The sequence below is a fragment of the Engystomops pustulosus genome, chromosome 3 (genome assembly GCF_040894005.1).
Source record: "Engystomops pustulosus chromosome 3, aEngPut4.maternal, whole genome shotgun sequence".
In the NCBI taxonomy this organism is placed as follows: domain Eukaryota; kingdom Metazoa; phylum Chordata; class Amphibia; order Anura; family Leptodactylidae; genus Engystomops; species Engystomops pustulosus.
Window position 1 is genome coordinate 143,881,832 of NC_092413.1, and position 13,523 is coordinate 143,895,354.

The 13,523-nt window shown below is 44.2% G+C and overlaps 1 protein-coding gene across 1 annotated transcript in view; it reads left to right on the forward strand.

The window, feature by feature from the left end:
* The first annotated feature begins 10,391 nt into the window (after nucleotides 1-10,391).
* ECE2 (endothelin converting enzyme 2) overlaps nucleotides 10,392-13,523 on the forward strand; it is a 52,462-nt gene continuing 49,330 nt past the window's right edge. The window contains exons 1-2 of the mRNA XM_072142379.1: nucleotides 10,392-10,410; nucleotides 10,546-10,615. The gene's annotated coding sequence lies outside the window, so the exon portion shown is untranslated. The remainder of the gene's footprint in view (nucleotides 10,411-10,545; nucleotides 10,616-13,523) is intronic.

Here is a 13,523-nt window from a genome sequence, read left to right on the forward strand (position 1 = left end):
CCCCACATAATTCATAACAAGTCCCCAGAAAAATAACAAATCTGTACTCACCTCCCATTCCCACGATGCGCGACGACCTCCTGCTCTTCTTTCGGGATGCCGCCAGTACATTTGTGTCTATGGCAGCCGCCCTAAAACACAGCGCACGGGATATCTGCATCCTCCGGCAGGCGGCGTGGAGTGTGACGTCACACTCCGCGCCGCCCGCACAGCGAAGCCGACATCCCGTGCTCTGTGTTTTAGGGCGGCTGCCATAGACACAAATGTACTGGCAGCCGCCGCACCACTAGGGCGGCGCGGCAAGCTGGATAATGGGCGATTGCGGGCACATAGTGTGCGATTGCGGGCAATGTGTCCGTCCGAATCGCCACACTTGGTGGGGGCCCATTTTAGGGGGCGAAGTGGAGGGGGCCCCGAGGCGCGCGCCCCGTGCACCCCCCCTTTAATCCGGCTCTGAACAGCATGTGATGTTGGAGCATAGAGGGGCTCTGGTAACACCAGATCCCTTCAGTCTCATTAGCATAAATTTAGAAGTTGATTTTAGAAGGAGAAGGAGACCATGGATATAAGAAGATTACCACACTGTGCCTGGATCTATATGAGTAAGTGTTCCTAGTTTATTATGCTTGATTTAGATGTTAGATTTCCTTTAAACAAGTTTAATCCTCACACAGATGCATTTTAGATAACAGACTGTTTCATCCTTGCTTATAAATGATCCATGGTTATTAATCCCTTAAAGACTGTCATAATGGCTTTTTAGGGGACTTCTTCTGATGACCCACTTTTCTTCTTTTTTTTTTTTTTGAAACATGTTTTGATTTGGATTTTCAAATATATGAACATACCCTATAACAAACAAAGACTAAAAAGAGTGGAGGGATGCTGAAGGATAGGAAGTGGGCAAAAAGGGGATAGGGTGGAAAGGAGTTCGGAGGTGGGTCACACGATGTGGCAGTAGATTGGTCTTTCATCTGGAATGCATCAAGAGTTCTCCAAGGTGAGCCAGCGCGACCTAGCAGTTCGGACAGTAATAGTTGAAAGTTGTACAGTTTGATGGTAAGGGAAGCGGTTGTTGGAATAAAGGGTAGAAGAGGTGGGTGGTGGGGTGGGTGAAGGGAGGGGTAGCTCAGATCCGTTGCCATGGGGCAGGTAACGGTTTCCTGAATGGTTGCACACATGTGATGGCAACGGATTGGTCTTGGGCAATTTGATGTTCTAAGTAACATGTGGTATACTGAAAGCAAGTATGTAATTTTCTCTACGGAAGGAAATTTTTAAAGGGCTTCCAGAGAACAAAGAATTTTTGTACTTTCCATTCTTTGGGTAGTGCTGCCTTTATTCACCCCCTCCAGAATAACAATGTAAATTTTTGGAGAAATAGAGCACTGGGGTGATCCACTCACAAAGTATTGTTACTTGTGGATATTCCAAAAATGGACAATTCAGGAGTCAGTTGCATATGTGAGAGTATGTGTGTTTACCTCTGTCCAGAAGCTTCTAATCTTGGGGCATACCAAAAGTATAAAAGGTCTGCTTTTGTTTCTGCACATTTGAAACAACCTGGGGAGGTTGTTGGCCCATTCTCTAACTCTGCAAGGGGGATATATATGCTCTGTGAAGAATTTTCAAGGACAAGTTTGTGTACATGTGTCACGGGTGCTCCCGTGATCCCTGTCTCGGTTCGCGGGCGCACCCTCCGTGTGCCCCTGGAGCCCAGCGGAACTCACCTCTCCTGGCTCCAGTGGCGGGCTCTGCGGCTCCCGCGGTTCGGCGCGCACGTCCCTGTCTCCTAAGGTGCACCGGCTCCCAAAGATTTAAAGGGCCAGAGCGGGCTGCCATAAATTTCTGCCTCTTCCTGTAACCCTTGCCGGATCTTCAAGCCATCCCCTGAAGAGAAAGCCCCCCTGTATATCCATCGTTCCTATGTATCCTGAATTCCTGTGTATCCTGCGTTCCCATGTATCCTACCTTCCTGTGTATCCTGCATTCCTGTGTATCCTGATCCGTGTGCCAGTCCGTTGCCTGGGATTCTCTCTGAAAGAGAATTCTGTCTTGGGGACATTGTTCTCGTGTGGCTGGGCACCCTGGGCTCCGTGCCCTCATCTCCCACTACTATTGGTGGCCAGACCTGGTCAAAGATGTTCGGGTGTTTGTGGGATCCTGCTCCTCCTGTGCCCACAACAAAGCCTCTTGTGTAAAACCGGCTGGACTGTTACTTCCGTTGCCAAAACCCAGTCGCCCGTGGTCCCATGTCGCAATAGATTTTGTCACCAATCTGCCTGTCTTCGGGCAGTACTGTCATCTGGGTAGTGACGGATTGGTTTAGTTCCCCTTCCAGGTTTTCCGTCTTCCCCGTGGCCTGCCAGGTTATTCTTCAAACATATCTTCCGGCTGCATGGTCTTCCGCTACACATCCTGTCCGATCGAGGAGTCCAGTTTGTGTCCAAATTCTGGCATTCTTTGTGTAACCAACTGCAGGTCGACCTTGACTTTTCTTCGACCTACCACCCTCAGTCGAATGGTCAAGTAGAGAGGGTGAACCAGACTTTGGGCTGCTACCTCGCTACTTCGTCTCAGCCCGTCAAGACAACTGGGCTGACCTACTTCCTTGGGCTGAGTTCTCCTACAATTCCCTGGACTCGGGGTCTACTGGCTCAGCTCCATTCTTTGTGGTCTTGGACATATTCCTTGCCCTCCTCTTCTGCTGTCTACTCCCTCTGATGTCCCTGCAGTAGAGGACCTGGTGCAGGACCTCAAGTCTATTTGGAACCAGACCCGCCAGTTCCTTCTACAAGCTACAGACTGTACCAAGACCAAGGCTGATAAGAAACGTCGCGCTCCTCCTGTCTTCTCTCCTGGTGACAAAGTATGGTTATCCTCCAGATACGTCCGTTTTAAGATACCCAGCATGACAGGACCAGGGGAAAAGTGTTAAATGGTGTGTATGTTTCCCCTAGGTTTCTGTCCTACACTTTCTAGGAAGCCAAAAGCTGGTCTGCAGGACCTGGCTGCTGCAGCCACTCCAGGTGATTGAGGTGATTGGGGCTAATCACCAGCAGCTCTGAGATGATGCTTTAAAAGTCAGAAGCTGCACAAGAGGAGCCGCTCTCTCTCTGCTCCTGGGAAAACATTATATGTGAGTTGCCAATTGCTGTATGCTATGGTTGGGAAGCTGTACAGTAGGGACAGTTTCTTGGTAGTGAGGAAACTACTGTATTGTATAGTTAGTGGCCAGACGGCCTAGGATTTTATTTCTGTATTGTTTTTGTTTTGCCACTGTTCCTGCTTGAAAGAAGTTAATAAAACTGGTTGCGGCCAGTTTTACCCAACTTGTCTGGAGTGGACTGTGACTGTGATGTGCCAAAAAGTGCTTGTCTATCCCAGGAGACGGCGATCCCAGAGCTAATCCTGTTACACCAGCTACAAATTTGGTCCCCAATTCCTTGGTCCTTTGAGGTAATCAACCACATCAATCAGGTGGCCTACAAGCTCTGCCTTCCTCCATCTATGCGTATCCCGAACTCCTTCCATGTCTCCTTCCTAAAGCCAGTCGTCTTTAACCGCTTTTCACAGCAATCCCCTCCTCCTGCTCCTGAGGCGGAATCCACAGATGTCTATGAAGTTAAGGAGGTTCTTGACATGAAGATCATGAGGGGTAAGTGGTTCTGGACTGGAAGAAGTTCGGGCCTGAGGAGAGATCCTGGCATCTTGAAGAAAAAATTTTGGATTGGACTCTCCTCCAGAGGTTTCTTGGGACCAAGAAGAAGAGGGGGAGGGAGGGATACTGTCACGGGTGCTCCTGCGATCCCTGTCTTGGATCGTGGGTGCACCCATGTCCCTCTGTGTGCCCCCAGAGCCCAGCGGAACTCACCTCTCCTGGCTCCAGCGATGGTCTCTGTGCCGATAACTGGTGCTGGCCTGCCATAATTGCCCCCCTGTGTATCCTGCGTTCCTGTGTATCCTGCATTCATGTGTATCCTGATCAGTGTGCCGGTCCGTTGCTGTGTTCCTGATCTATGTGCCAGCTCATGTGATTCCGGACGTGAGTCCTAGTGTCCCTTCCCGTGCTGTTCTCCCGCTGTCTCCCCGGGTACAGACAGTCTCCTGCATTACTACCTTGGCTGCCATCGCGGGCTTGTCGCACCTGTGGAATGACCAGGTGGTGCCCCCGCTGCAGCAAGACCATCCCGCTTTGCGGCAGGCTCTGGTGAAGACCAGGTGCCACTTATACTTCAGTCCCAAGTGTCGACTAGTACTATCTTCTGCGGTGGTCCAGAGGGTCCACAGACTCACAGTCCTGACAACATGAATGAGGAGAGCCATTTATGTGTCTTGTATTTGTGGTCAATTATATATGAAAAGACCAAGTCCGGGAGATAGGACAACCATCCCTTTTCTGACTCTGTAATTTAACTGAGATTGCAAAAATTTAGTAAAATGAAGATTTCTTAAATTGTATGTCAGTCGTTCTAGTAAAAGGATATACTGTGGGATCCTCTTGAGTGAAAAGTGAAAGGGCAGTTCTTACTGACTTTGCATAGTTTGATGCCTGGAGATAGTAAATAAAGTCCTGTGCTTTTTGGTGTGCTCCACAAAGTTGAGAGTCTGTGTTGGGTCCAATGTGGGTATGTTCCTTACTATTAAATGCCCAGGGATTTGCAGCGGGAGAACACTGGGTATGGTTTACCATTTTGAAAGTCTGGGTTGCCCTGGTAAGGAAATAGTTGGTATTTTTGTAGAATTGCCATTCATTAAATGTGGTGATTGGGGGTTGGTTCGCATAGGGACGTATGATCTGCATGTAATAAATATGGAAGAGAGGTGGGTTGTGCGAATTGTGCCTCTAATTCCATGTCTGGGAAAGCTGAACTACCCATATTCAGTCACTGATAATGCGCAGTTGGCTGGCGGTCAACCATCAACCATAGTCAGCCGCCTGAATCTCCCACTGCTAGTACGGACCTGCCCCCGATGTCCCCGACTCAGCAGGACTCTAGTCCTGCTGTCCGCATTGCTCCTCTAATAGAGTATGGAGCTGTGAGCTCCTTGCTCTACTTATGTCAGGAAAGATGGCCGGGCACAGCACCAATGCAACTGTCATGCATCAAACTAACTATCAATACAACAAGAGAAAAGAAGCGATGCAGTATTTGACCAAAAATAGAACAATCTTTATTAGATATTATACAACACACACAAAAAATTGATTAAAATCACTTAAAACATGCAACTGGTGTGTTTCAACAAGCACTGGGCACCTGACAATACAAAGCAGTGCTCCAGGACTACTCCCCTATCTTCTGTCCATATGTAAATACAACAATGATATAATAAAGTGCAAAAGATTCAACCACCTCACAAAAATATATGTATATATTAACAATATTAAAGAGTCACCCAAAATAATCCCTCTAGGAGCACTTACAGTTCCCTAGCCCTACCCCAATAATAGCAGTGTTAACTCCTTACCGACATGAGATGTAATACTACGTCACATGCCGGGTGCAGGTGCATGGAGAGGGCTCACGGGCTCTGACGGCGCACTTTTTCCACCCAGAAGTTAAATAAGGTGGACCCATCCTTCAATTTCAGGAGATATGTGGACAAATAAGCTCCACCATGTGAATCACAGTCTGGCGGTACTATGTGCTGTATCCAATGGTAGTAGAGGTTAAGGAGAATTGAACATGGCGTTCCACATCTTGGCCATACTCCCTCTCACTCCTGAGGTGGTGCTGTGTTCCTGCTGCTTTGCCGGCTTCCTACTCCCCCTCGCTGCCCTGCCACTGAGCTCTGAATTCCAGTAGTGCCTGCACCGATTCGCGCTTCTCCCCTTCCAGTAACTGGTGATTATCCGGGCAACTCAGGTGTCATTGCACAGGCACTGGATCATATGGGGGGGCAGGCCACATAGAGGCAAGGACAAACTGTCCCCGCTGTGAGTTGTCTCCATCTCTTCATCTCTAAAAACTCCTCCTCATCCTCTTTCAAAAGTGTCCCCTGGCTGGACAGTATCTGACCACTGCTCCAGCAACCCACCCTGTAAGCCATTTGTAGACTGACCTGACACCTGTTCCTCCTCTTCTTTCTCTGCCACCATAACATCCTCCGTTATGGCCAGAAGAGTTTCTTAAAGAAGGCAAAAGATGGGGATGTTAAAGCTGTTGATGGCGTCATCAGAGCTGACCATTTTGATGGCATATTGGAAGTATTGCAGCGCTGAACAAATGTCCCTAATAGAGGCCCAGTTGTTGGTGGTGAAGTGCTGTTAGTCAGTACTTCCATTCACTCGGGTATTCTGGAGCTGGAATTTAACAATTGCTTGCATGTGAATGCCGAAAATGCAAACACACACCACGCGCCGCAAGCAGCAGCTCCGGCAGGTCTGTGTAGTTGGCCATGAATCTTTGCTCCCCCAGGTTGAGCACATGCACAAGGCAAGGGATGTGCGTCAACCTGGATTGGCCCAAAGCTGCTACAACGTTACACACCACCTTGCTAGGTTTGAGCTCAGTAGTGAGATGGCCCAAACTTCCTATTTGTCTCCCTTATTTGGACCAGAACGGGTGCTGTAGACATTTTGTTGATGGTCACAGTGGTGCTGCTGCTGGTTGTAGTGGTGGTGCGAGAGTACGAAATAATCATAATCCATATGAATAAAAAATCAATGCTTTAATACATCATAGTAATACAAAAAATTTACAAATACAATAAATCTAACAGCATATCATGCGGAGATACAGCACCAGAAAAATACTGACTACAAAAGGGGTAGACACCTAAACATCCGCTGCATGGATTTACCACTGATGGGTAACCAAGGCCTAAATCGATGGAGACAATACCAGTTATAACATCTCTCCAAAGAGATGTACTTCCTCCAAGGTAAAGCTATAAATGACCTAAATACCTAAGGGTAGGTGGAATAATATATAATACACAGGAATGATCTAAAAAGCATGGATGCCAGCACATAAACTACTTATATGCGATATTAAATAGAAGGTACAGCGATTCACACGAGATGAGTTAACTCCAAGGAGAACGGACATGCTGGAAAAATATCCATGTAAAATGCCCCATATAAATCAATCAAGGAATAAAGTCCTGTGCAAAGCTTGCGTCATCCTGTCAGTGAATAGGGCCACGCCGTGGACAGAATCACCTGTTTTGGTGTCTCATACACTGCAGTTCATTTTTTGTTTGCAGGGTAGCTGTGATTGGGTGCATGGGCAACTAGAAATATTTTGACTTTCAGACAGCTCGATAAATCTGCCCCAATGCGTTTTGCACCTACAATTGTGCACTTCTTCAGGATTGACATGCCACATGCAAGTCCTTTTTTTGAACTGGTCCAGTTTGAGAATGTCCTTTTTTTCTACTGGATTCATTTCTCATTGATACCCGGAGGAGTCTGTCCGCACAATCACATCAGGTAAAAACAATACATTTATTTGTATCTATCATTATACAAATTTGGATGCTCGCACTAGGGAGGTTATCTTTTCTTTTCTTTTTTCTCTGTTTCTACAGCTTTGTGGTTTGTCCACTATCACTGCCTTACACCCATGTAGGGTCTAGGATCTCATCATCAGCTCCTGCTTTTTCTACCCCCAAGCCCTTACTACTGCCCTCTTTCTCTGTTTCACTCGCAGAAAGCTACAGCCGTTAGTAGTAAAGTGTTATATCCATAGTAGATCTCTTTTGAGGGTCTGCCGTCCACGCGCTCATCCTCTACCACAAGGTCTTGGGAATCTTGTTATGCTATGTCTGGGACAGGAGGAGGTGGATGGATCATAGGTTAAACAATAACAACGGCTCTACAATGTAGTACTGTATGACGCAAATAGGTGTAGGAGTGAGTTGTAAGTTAGCACTGATGCAAATACTCATAAAACTTGTAGTGTAAAGCATATAGATGTCATGGTTTACAAAGAAGCAGGAAACTAAATAAATAGGAACTATTTAGAACTAGGAAAAGAAGGAAGGGAAAATTATCCCTTACTCTAAGGCTAAGCTAGTCTCTGCATGGTGTTGGTCAGCTTAGCCTGGCTAGCTCCGGACACAACAACTTCTCTCTCTGAACACAAAGACCTTTCCATATAATTGGGAAAAAGACTAAATGATACAAGGGTTTGGTGTACTAAATCCCCTCCCCCCCAACGAAAAGATCGCTGCAAGTAAAAACTTGATGAACAAGCAATCCCTGCATGCACACAAACCAATACTGAATTCAGGAGGAAGAGCAATAGAGAGGACAGGAATAGTGGGTAACAACCAGAGCAGGTCCAAAAAACAATCACTCGAAAATAAATACAGACAAAGGAGAACAGGAAAGTGAGTGAATACAAGAGAAAAAGACAAACTACACAGAATCTCTCACCACAGTTAAAGAAACAAGCTACTTAGTAAGTATAGATATCCCCACAGAGCAGAGCCAAGGATAAGCTGCAGATACAACAATACCTAGCAAATACTGAATGACAAAACCAGCATTAAATGGAGCCCAACTACTCCTGATAGGATAATACAAATTACCTGAGACTGAGAAACACCAGCAACAAAAAACAGGTAAAAACAATCAGGCCACAGGGCGCTGTTCAAATCCTGACAATAAATCTAAGAGTGGTATTGTAAGATATCACAGATGCAAATACTTGAAAGACTGGTAGTGTGATCTAATACTGACGCAAATAGGTCTATGACTGGTATTGTAACACTGGATGATGCTGGAACTGCAAACTGTACAAAGACATTTTATCGGATTGGGGAGTGCCGCTGCTTTTTCTTGTTTTACGCAAAATATATTGAGACTGCTCCTTTAAGAATTTGCTTTAACTGCAAACTATATTGAGACTGCCCCTTTAAGATGTTGCTCAATGATGCTGGATGCTGAGATAGCAACTTTAAGAATTTGCTGGATGATGCTGGCACTACAAACTATGCTGAGACTGCCCCTTTAAAACTTTGCTGGAACTGAAAACTATGCTAAGAATGCCTCTTTAAGATTTTGCTAAATTATGCTGGAACCGCAAACTATACTGAAATTGTGCCTTTAAGATTTTGCTAGATGATGCAAGAACTGCAAACTTATACAGCCACATGTCCCACCTGGCCAGTCACTGCCATACCCACAGAGGGCAGGCCTGTGGTTGCAAAGGGGTTACAAGTCACTTTATTGGATGCTAAGCAGTCAATAAATCAGCTTGGTGCTTTCCCCTTGAAGCGTGAACATCGATGCCTGTTTGGCTTAGGGTTTCGTGGGTGCCAAATCTGCCAAATTTGGTATGGACCTGCTGAACCTGTTCCTCACTAGTTACGCATCCACTGACTCCTGCATAAGCTTTGTGTAGTGCTGACCCTGACAAGAGCAGTATGCAAACTATAACTCACCATAAAAATGTAACTCAGGGCCTCATTCACACAACTGTAATGGGGGATCTGCTTGCACAATTTTGATTTAATGGGGCAGATTTACTTACCTGGTCCGTTCGCGATCCAGCGGCGCGTTCTCTGAGGTGGATTCGGGTCCGGACGGGATTCATCAAGGCAGTTCCTCCGACGTCCACCAGGTGGCGCTGCTGCGCTGAAGTTCCCTGAAATGCACTGAAGTTCACAATCCTATCCTGGATGAAGGTGAGTGCAAGCTCCGCAACACAATTTCTTTTTTTAAATGCGGCAGTTTTTCCGAATTCGTCGGGTTTTCGTTCGGCCACACCCCCCCCCCCATTTCCGTCACGTGCATGCTGGTGCCGATGCGCCACAATCCAATCACGTGCGCCAAAATCCCGGGGCAATTCAGGTACAATCGGCGCAAATCGGAAATATTCGGGTAACACGTCGGGAAACGCGAATCGGGCCCTTAGTAAATGACCCCCGATGTGTCTTTCTATATGCTGCATGTAAACTTCTGGTTTCAACGGTATAAAGGATTTAATAGCCTTCATGTGTAATGTCCTTCATTTACTACATAATATAGTAAGCAAGTCCACTTTAGATTATAAATTATACAGCCTTTGTGATTTGAAGTAAGCAAATAGAGACAAAGATACTTTACTATAATGAGTTAATATGAAAAGTAAAAAATATTATGTTTTTAGAGCCATTCACATGTTCCTTTTTTTTTCTTTTAGAACAAGAAAGTTGCCATTGAAAAAGAACCAAACCATGCCATGGGCCACCGCCTACAGTTACTACAGTTATCACATTGTAAACTATTTCACCCTGGGGACTATTGTTCACTATTCTGTTTTACGTAATATTAATTACAGTGGAAGGAAAGGCTCCCACCCTTCCTGCTGTGTTAGAAAGTGCAAAATTTACTACCAATGCCAGTGAAAAGCACTGTACAAGCACACGTAAGAACATTAGGATGTGTGTTTGGCACCAACGCTTGGGGCTAGCATGGTAAGTTACAAGGGTATGTATTAAAGTGAGAACTGACTGATGGCTGAATGATACAGTCTCAGCAGTAGCTACATCCATGTGATAGCTGTTGAACTACAGAATATAACAGATTACAATATTTTTTCTCTCCTATAGAAGAATGACATTCACACTTGAGTGACAAGGAGAAAAGCAAGAAGAAGTAAGAACAGTGCTGTACTTGCAGGTATTAACACTTAAATATATTACAACAGTATTGCTGTTATAATGTTTCTTGTTAAAGTGATGCTTCCTATGCTGTTGTATTATTGTAACGTACATTTAAAGGGAACCTATCATCAGAAAGTAACCTAATTAACCATTACCAGTATGTTGTGAAGCAGATTAAGACCATGTTTCTTTCATGACCCAGTGCGGTGGCATCATCCAAAAAAATCAACTTTAAAGTGAGTTGTACATTGGTTGAATAAAGTCAAGGAGGTGGAGAGCTCAGCATTGATGTCAAGTTCTCCTCACCTTAAAATGAAATAGATCAGGTTAGTGATGTGTCTGGATGCAGGATCATCAAATACATTGGAGAGGGCACTACAAAGTGAGGAAAGCTGGACTTCAGCTAAACTCTTCACCTCCTTCACTTTATACAACCAAATTATATTCACTTCAAAGTTGATTTTCTGGATGATGACTCCACACTGGGCCATGATATGGACATGATCTAGAAGGTGTTTAGCTGCTTGATGACATACTGGTAGTGGTTTAATAGGTCAATTTCTGCTGACAGGTTCCCTTGGCTTATACTCGAGCATATATGGTATATCCTTAACGGAAGCAAAAAAGCTTTATGAAATGTCATTGTAGGTTTACAGTGTAGGTCTTTCTCAACATTGACTCCAAAAGGTATCCAAAAGACAATATACAAATTACATACAAAGTTTGTAGTTTGAGTTCTGTAACACACATGTATTGGAAAATTGCTAACTGGGGAAGGCAATACATATAAAATGTACTTAAATACTCCAAAAGGATTATCTTATATTTGTTGATAAATATTCCCCAAAGACTAAAGTTAGGAAGGAGTAATTACTTAACATGTTTCACCAAATGTATTATTTTAACCCCTACGTGCACATGGACGTAATAGTATGTCCCTGCAGGAAGATATTTTTAGCTTCATGACGTTCTATTAGGTCCAGCTTCTGGCACTGGCTTACGAAAGTAGCCGGCACAAGAAGCAACAGGTGTCTGCTGTATATCACTACTGACACCGCACTCTGACACTAGCTATCGGAGCTGGCCCCACTCACAGGTGTTAGCCCCTTACATTCTGCGGTCAAGCATGTTCGCGGCGGGCAAGGGTCTTCCCCCTAGGGATCGGATCCCCCATGCCACCTACCATGGGATCCGATTCTCTTCTGGGCTGCTCCGAGGTCTGCCAAGTGCCAAGTACAAAAAATAAGTTTAAAACAGTAAAATACGGTAAATAAAAATATAAGCCCTTAATATTATACATTCCCATACAAACACTTGAAGGATTTCATGCATTATGAACCAAACATACATTGAGCATGCTGTAGCTGTACTGATGCAGCAACATATCTTGTTTAATCCCTGAGTTTTTGCTGAAAAAAAATTATGACAATCAGGAAAGCTGGATTGAATCCTTCTGGCAGTACGTAAACACATTACACGAACTGTCTGCACTGTTCCAGACAGAACTAATCAACCTGAGTTGGATCACTCATACACAGCAGTTGGGGGATGGTGCTGTGATTGATTACTTCTACCTGTAAGTGTATCATTCTCCTGGGCAGAGTAAGAGGAGAAGTGCTGAGCCAGGCAAAGGAGTGACAGAGACTCATTACCCTGAATTTTATAATAATTTTTTTCAGCAAAACCACTCAGCTCAGGGATTAAACAAGATATATTTCTGAATCAGTGTAGCTACAACGTTCTCAAGGTATGTTTGCTTTATAATGCATGAAATCAAATAACGTATAATGTTAATAATGTATAAAACACAAATACACAGAAAAAACACCACATATAATAAAACAGAATCATTACTAGATCCACACGGTAAATGCCGCAAAAAAATAAAAAAGTAAAAATTTTGAAAATAGATAATTTTTAATGAATACCCTTAATAAATGCTCTAAAAGGTGATCAGAAAAATGTAATGCACAAAAAAGAACAACTCTTCTCGCCACAAAATAAGCCCTTAACCAGATTCGTCAGCCGAAAAATAAAAAGGTCATGCATCTGAAAAGATGGTGATGCTAAAATGAACAAGATTTTCTCCAAATTGTTTTTTATTAATCTGTATAGTAAAACAGAATCGTTACTGGACTGGCATGATGAACCCTGTAAAAAAAATTCTGAAAGAAGATAATTTTCAATTAATACCCATTAAAAATGCGCTAAAAAGTGTTTTAAATGTTACTCGCTCCAAAATAAGAACATTAAAAAGAACAATGCTTCTCGTAAAAAATAAGCCCTTAACCAGATTTGTCAGCCAAAAAATTTTAAAAAAGTTATGCGGTTGAGAAGATAGTATCATAGTATCATAGTATATGAGGCTGGAAGGAGACGCAAGTCCATCAAGTCCAACCTTCAAGAATTAAATAAATGTTTTATCCCCATAACCCGTGATATTTTTTCTCTCCAGAAAGGCATCCAGGCCTCTTTTGAACATGTACATAGAGTCCGCCATAACAACCTCATGCGGCAGAGAGTTCCACAGTCTCACTGCTCTTACAGTAAAGAACCTTTGTCTATGGTGATGGTAGAATCGCCTCTCCTCTAGGCGTAGAGGATGCCCCCTTGTCCTGGTCACAGGCCGAGGTATAAAAAGATCTTTGGAGAGATCCTTGTACTGTCCGTTCAGGTATTTGTACATTGTAATGAGGTCTCCCCTCAGTCGTCTTTTTTCTAAACTGAATAATCCCAAATTTTGTAATCTGTCATTGTATTCTAGTCCCCCCCATTCCCCTAATAATCCTGGTTGCTCTCCTCTGCACCCGTTCCAGCTCTACTATATCCTTTTTATACACTGGTGCCCAAAACTGTACACAATATTCCATGTGTGGTCTGACCAGGGATTTGTATAAGGGCAGAACTATGTCTTTATCATGAGA